The sequence below is a fragment of the Canis aureus genome, chromosome 35, assembly GCF_053574225.1.
Source record: "Canis aureus isolate CA01 chromosome 35, VMU_Caureus_v.1.0, whole genome shotgun sequence".
NCBI lineage: Eukaryota > Metazoa > Chordata > Mammalia > Carnivora > Canidae > Canis > Canis aureus.
This window is the reverse complement of record NC_135645.1, coordinates 23001514-23008428: the sequence shown is the minus strand read 5'-3', so window position 1 is coordinate 23008428 and position 6915 is coordinate 23001514. Positions and strand designations below refer to the sequence as shown.

Genomic DNA, 6915 nt, shown 5'->3' with positions numbered 1-6915 from the left:
GTCATCAAGAGTTTGCCAAATTTAAATGCTGACAGTAATTTTAAGGTAGGAGAGTTCCAAGTATTATGGCTCGTTATCACACCAAAAGTTTTTGATTTTAAAATTGGTAGTTCATGTAAAAATATACTTAGACTATATGGAAAAAAGTCTGTGTGATCAACAAAAACTAAAATGTGGGGCTTTCACAGTCTATGTCCCTCCTGTTTTACTCATGGAACACATTTGAGCACTGCCTGTTTAGCTGACTAATCCAACCCTAATCTTTGAGAAATTAAAGGGCAAAAGTGGCATGAGTAGGTTTCCTCAAGAAAATTAATCAGAGAAAATGGGAACTACATTGCTCTGGGGTCTGTATCCCATAAGGGGATGGGCTGTACTAGAGGTGTTCAGTATAATTAATGTAAAGATTTTAAGGAGTAGTGTGTTTTGTATTTGTTATAATATGCTATTGATCTTACTGATACACAAACATTGGCATCAAAGAACTCAGAAGGATAAATTAATTACACTTAGGCTGAAATAGTTGCTGTTTGGAGAGAGGCCACAGATATGGTAGCTGATCCTCCTTAGGATGCAACAATCACGTCTCAATTCAGGCTTTCAAACAACCACAGACTGGGTGGCTCAAACAGCATAAGTTTATTTCTTATAGTTCTGGAGGTTATAAGCCTAAGATTAGGGAGCAGATAAGTGTCATTCTGAGGTTTCTCTTAGCTTGCAGGTCGTCATATACTCATATGATCTCTTCTCTCCTTCTGTGTGTGTGTGTGTGTGTGTGTGTGTGTGTGTGTGTGTGTGTAGAGGGAGAGAGGAAGCTTTCTGGTACCTTTTGTTAAAAGGGCATTAGTCCCATCACAAGAGCCCACCCTCATGACCTTACTTAACCCTAATTACATCCCAAAGACCCCATCTCCAAATAACATCACACTGGGAGTTAGGGGCTTCCATATACAAATATTGAGAGGACAACATTCAGCCTATGACATCATCTGAGAGTTAATGTATACTAATGGATGTGGGAACACACCACACAGATACACATATCATATACACGAAAGGAAAAATACACTATAGATCATGGACAGTGTATTAGGGTATTTCCCATTTAGGCTAATATATCAGGACTTTTTGTTGTTGTTGTTTTTTGGTTTGCTTGTTTGATTAAGTGCATTTACTAGTGCACATGAATGTTAGTAATTAACTAAACAGTGATTTATTTTCCCTGTAACAAGAAACCCAGAGGTAGATGGTTGCTGGGTTGGTTCAACAGGTTGGGGCTGTTTGGGCCAAGGCCTAGTAATTCTCTTGCCTTTCTTTCATGGTTGCAAGGTGATAGCTGTAGCTACTTTTCCAGATCTTGCATCCACATTCCAGGCAGGAGAAAGGAAAAATGGAAATAAGCACAAAGATGTATGTTAGCTGAATCTTTTAAGGACCTTTCTAGAAGCTTCAGTCCATGACTTCAGCTTACATTTTACTGACCAGTGCTATGCCACATGGCTACCATTATCTGAAGGGAAAATTGGGTAATAGTAGTTTTATTTGGACACTTAGTATACCCTCTAACATGTGGGTTCTGTTAATAAGCAAGAAGAAACTCCAGATATTGGGTTGGAAGCTAACAGTATGTGCCATAGTGACATCCCAAGAGCTAAAAAATATAGTGTATCTCAAAAGGAAACTTATTTAAGGGATTGGGGAAGACAGTATACTTTAGACACTGGAGTCTTCCCCAAGTGAAGTCTTAAAAGACTGGAATTTTCCCCAGTGAAGGCGCTGGTGTCTTCACTCACAGGACAGCCACTAGTTTAATTTAGTAGCAACCTGAGGAAAGTTTGGGGTAGTTGGCAGATGTGCTCCTTCAATATTGCCTTTTGGCTCTCATGGTGATTCCTGCTTCTGATTTCCTGTAGTTGAAGCACACTGTTTTCTTTCATTCAGAGACATCTTGTTCTTGTCTGAGTCACTACATCATGACTCATCTTGTTTTGGCTCCTTGTTGGGGTTTCATGAGGTTATCCAAAGAGTTGCATGGATGTGAGAAACACCGGACTGATGAAGACTAAGAGTAGTGTGTTAAAGGACATGTACTGTTTGTACGTCTTTCAGGGTCCTACTAAGCGAGTCAAGGTTTTTGCATTTGTAACTCGATGAATAGCTGCTCCACTTTCTGCTATAGGAAAGATGGAAAGGAAATGACCTGCCTCTTTAAAAGGCTAGGGTTCTAGATCACTGTGGTTGTGATGTATGGCATGAGTCATGGGGAGGGTGGAATGGAAGACTGCGATACTCAGATGGACGTTATAGTAATCCAGGTGAAGGTTATGAGGGAAAATAGTGATTCCTGTAAGAAACATGGCTGGGACAGAAAGTACAGGATGTGGCTACAAACTGGATGCCCAAGAGGTCGAAGAAAAGTCAGAAGGATAAGTCAAAGTTGATTCAGGCTTCAGGACTCTGAATCTAAGAGAATGGAGCTCCTGCAGGAGACAAAGAGACTCAGAGTAGGATCTGGTTGCTGGTAATAGTAGGGGTGATGGGTTCTGTCTGTGTGCCCTCACGCACTTTGCGGAGGAGAAAAAGAGTGGAAGTCTGGCTGAACAGACAGACCGAGACAAGGTCTAACGGGGTTATTAAAGTGCTTAAGTTACAATTCTTCCCAAACACTCTGTGACAACATTTGATTTGAATTTTGCATTCAGATCCATTGGACAATGTGCCTGAAACTCATTCTACATTAAAACACAGTGAAAATTTGTATTTCCTCACTACGCATCACGTCCCATCTCTCCCATCCTTGAGCCTGAATTATACTCCCGAAGGAGGCAAATTAAGCTTAAGATTTTTAAATACATTTTTCTTTATCGTCCATTTCACGTTTAAAGGGATATCTTGATTGATTGATTGATTCATTCATTCATTTATTGATTCATGAGAGAGAGTGCATGGGTTGGGAAGAGGAGTAGAGGGGGAGTGAGGACAGGCCGATTCCGTGCTGAGCATGGAGCAGGATAGGGGTTGGATCCTGGGACCCTGAGATCCTGACATGCACTGAAACCAAGAATCCAAGTCTTAATTGACTGGGCCACCCAGGCGCCCCTAAAGGGAAATTTTTTTCTGTGTGTATGCCACATTGCCACCCAGCTTTACCAATCCAACAGTTTCCAACTGGCTTTGATCACTATGGACATATTGCTTGTGTGGCAACCTACACACAGTATTCTGATTATGATTCTTTAATACATTCATTTTGCAGAATGATTTCTAATAACAATTGAGGAGCCACTCCTAAACGATACAGGATATTTATGATGTAGGAAGGTGTTTGACTCCTTTGATAAACACCGTACTTTACTCCCTCATGCTTCCATATTTAAGTTGGTCCCAGGAGTTTCAGAGAATGTGATTGAGGCAGGGAAACAGAATCGAAGCTGATTTCTTTACCTTTTTACTCTTGTCTTATCTTCTGATAGTCCTCTGTAGGCGCACCGTGGAGTGGGGCAGCAGCTCTATGCTTGGCTCCATCACAGTTGTGCGCTTAGGCCATAAAGACGCTAATATTAATGTCAATTTTCCCTGTCCCACCATTCCTGCCAGATTGAAGCACGTCAGAATAGGAGTCTCCCTCTGAGACTCTTTAACCTCCCTATGTATCTGCTAGCAAGTGTCTATGTCTTGCTCAGTGAGCAATATACATGTTTTCGAGCTCTATCTCGGTTCCATTTTATGTCCCAATTCTTATTTATTTAGATATAGTTTAAATAATATTTTAGAGATCACATATCTCCCCGTAAGCTTTCTAAAGTGATTTTTCGAACAGGAAGTATATGTATCCACATCAGTGAACCCCAGTGGAAGTCCCAGAAGCTCCCTCAAGTTTGATCATGGAAGTATATTCAGTGTTAGTGAATAGAGATCTTTTCTCTTATTAGTGAAGAGATTCTTTCACGTATTTTCTTAGATATCACCAGTCAGTGGGTACACATATTACTCAGAAAATGACAAGAAACAAACCTAACCTTTGTTGAATACCTTTTATGTGTTGGGAACTCCTCCAAACTCTTTTCTTGTTTAACCTCCACACCTCTTTATGTCCTGCTATTATCCTTATTTCACAGATGTGAAAATTGAGACCCAGGCTTGTTAGTGGATCATTCACACAAGATCACACAGCCAGTTAGCAGGGAACCTGAGTTTGAGCCCACATGATTAAAGAGAACATAATATTGTCTCATAACAGAAATAACACCATTTACACTGGTGTTACTGAACCTTTGTTCTTACTGAAACTCAGTTCCTTATAACTTATTCCAGAGTATTTATTTCTAACAAGGATTGTATCACATCTGCTCACAAACCACTTACTGTTTATTTTTTTAAAATATTTTATTTATTTGAGAGAGAACGTGAGAATGCAAGCACGGGGAGAGGGAGGGACAGAGGGAGAAGCAGGGCTCCTCGGGGGGCTCATCCCAGGACCCTGGGATCATGACCTGAGCCAAAGGCAGATGCTTAACAGACTGAGCCATCCAGGTGCCCCATGACTTAACCTTTAAAGGGCATACTACTGGATACTTTTATGTCCTCCAGCGGGAATGGATTGGAAACTTTGGGAAGCTGCTGCTATGGGGTGGGGCAGACTGTGACAAAGGGAAGAAAAGCCCTTTCTCTACAGTGCTGCTCTCTGGCCTCAAAGCTATGCTCAAGTCTTAGTGAGTTTTCAATTGTACAGTTTCCCCCCTCTGAGACCCAAACAGGGGTCTGACTGGAAACATATCAGAATAACTAACAGCCACCATTTTGGATTTCTACTCCCCCATCCATTCATTCATAAAACTATCTCTGATTAGTCAAGCTCATTATGCATGACCCTTTTGCAACATGAGTTCTTTCCTTAGCAGATTCTCAGCCATATTAGAAATGGGCTTCTATCAGCCCATTTCTCAGTTTCCTTTTTTTCCTTAAGATTTTATTTATTTATTTGAAAGAGAGAAAGTGCATGAGTGGCAGGGGTGAGGGGGAGTGAGCAGCAGGCAAAAGGAGAGGGAGAAGCAGACTCCTCACTGAGCAGGGAGCCTGATGTGGGCCTTGATCCCAGGACCCTGAGATCTGACCTGAGCCAAAGGCAGACGCTTAATCAACTGAGCCACCCAGGTGCCCTTATCTCTCAGTTTCTTAAACATAGTTGGACATGTCTGAATCCCTACAGGAGGTCCATCTTGGAACATCCCATGAGCTGCTACTGGTTCCCACAAATCACAGCCTTTCTTTTGTCTTAGACTCAACCAGCTGCTGTATTCTCCATCCAGCCCAGAAGGGTGGGGGAAAAATCAGGCTGTTTTTCTGACTTGACCTACTCAAGCCGGGGTCTAGGCGCTAACCGTTATCTCTCTCTGGGTTTCCTCTGACAGGGTGTGGAGATCAATCTGTTTGCCCCCTGCCCTAACCTGGTAGTAAAGACCTAAGCAGATGTGGCTCTCACTGAGACTGAAAGCTTCGTCTTGAGGAAAATAGGGTTTCCTTCATTCCCAAATCTTGTACTTGTTCGAACAAGGCTTTTAGATTTCTCTACCACATTCTCACCTGTCCATTCTACAAAGGCATGAGTGATGGTTTTGCTGAGATTCAGGCAATTTGCATTTTTAAAATAAAATCTAGGATGTCCACTCTCTTGTTACCTCCATGTTGCTGAGTAGCCTCACCAGGGGTGAGAATCTGCTGATTGATTCTTCCTGCCTCCCTGGAAGCCGAGCTTCCTCACAACCATTTCACTGTGAACGTCCTTCGCAATCCTTTGGTCTAAGTGAGTCTCATCTACTTGCCATTTTGCTGCCTCCTTGCTTCTTTTTTCCTTTGATTGTTTTATCCTTAGCAGAATTGAAAGTATTTTCTTCCTGCCTTTTGCTTTGTATTTGGAAAGGTAACTTTCCTCTTTGAGTGTCAGTGGCATCTTCGGTCCTCAGTGTGCCAAGTACCAAAGCCTCAACACACTTGTTTACCCTTCTCTTTTTGCTTACTTTCCATTACACTTGATCACACCTCACCCTACACTGGATGCCTGCTGTGGTGTGGACTGCTATCTGTCCGCAGCATTCCTGGGTATTGGCCAAGTCAGGGAATTCTTCAGGGGCAACTGGGATGGTATTGGTACTTTTTAGATTAGCCCAGTCATATCACCAAATCCAAAATGGTGGCTGTTAGTTACTCTGATATGTTTCCAGTCAGACCCCTGTTTGGGTCTCAGAGGGGGGAAACTGTACAATTGAAAACTCACTAAGACTTGAGCATAGCTTTGAGGCCAGAGAGCAGCACTGTAGAGAAAGGGCTTTTCTCCCCTTTGTCACAGTCTGCCCCACCCCAAGAATCTCACACCACTTTGAGGAAGCATACAGTATTTTATAAATTCAGTGCCCATAGAGGTAGAGGAGGGCTTTTAGGACTTGTTTCTCAGACTCTTTGGGAAGGAACTTGGAGTATTTTTGCAATCATTGGCAGGCCATTAAAAACTACTCAGATCTTCCTGTGGTTATATCTGGATATACCCATCCCTGGGGGTTCCAATGGCCCCCGTAGAGTAGTTTCCATAACTTCTTCTCACTTCTCTAGTGATTACCCAGCCCCAAATGCATCTCTTGGCATTGCTTCACAAGTAATATGGCAGGTTGTTGAGGAGGAACTGACATGCCATAATAAGAATAATAATAAAATAGAATTTAATAATGGCTGTATTTCAAAAGTATCTGCCATGTGCCAGACACTATCACAGAAGTTCTGTACATTATCTCATTTTATTGTCTTATAATGAGAAGGGTATTTTCCACATTTTACATATGACAAAGTTCAGATTAAGTAACCTGTTCAAGGTTACCCAATTTCCAAACGCCTCAACAGGTGTGGCTCTAAAGCTTATGCAAT

The 6915-nt window shown here is 42.0% G+C and overlaps 1 long non-coding RNA gene across 1 annotated transcript in view; it reads left to right on the top strand.

Moving 5' to 3' along the window:
- Positions 1-2259: 2259 nt before the first annotated feature.
- The window catches only part of LOC144305201 (uncharacterized), a 51250-nt gene continuing 46594 nt past the window's right edge, over positions 2260-6915 (top strand). The window contains exon 1 of the long non-coding RNA XR_013372264.1: positions 2260-2315. This is a non-coding gene — a long non-coding RNA (uncharacterized LOC144305201). The remainder of the gene's footprint in view (positions 2316-6915) is intronic.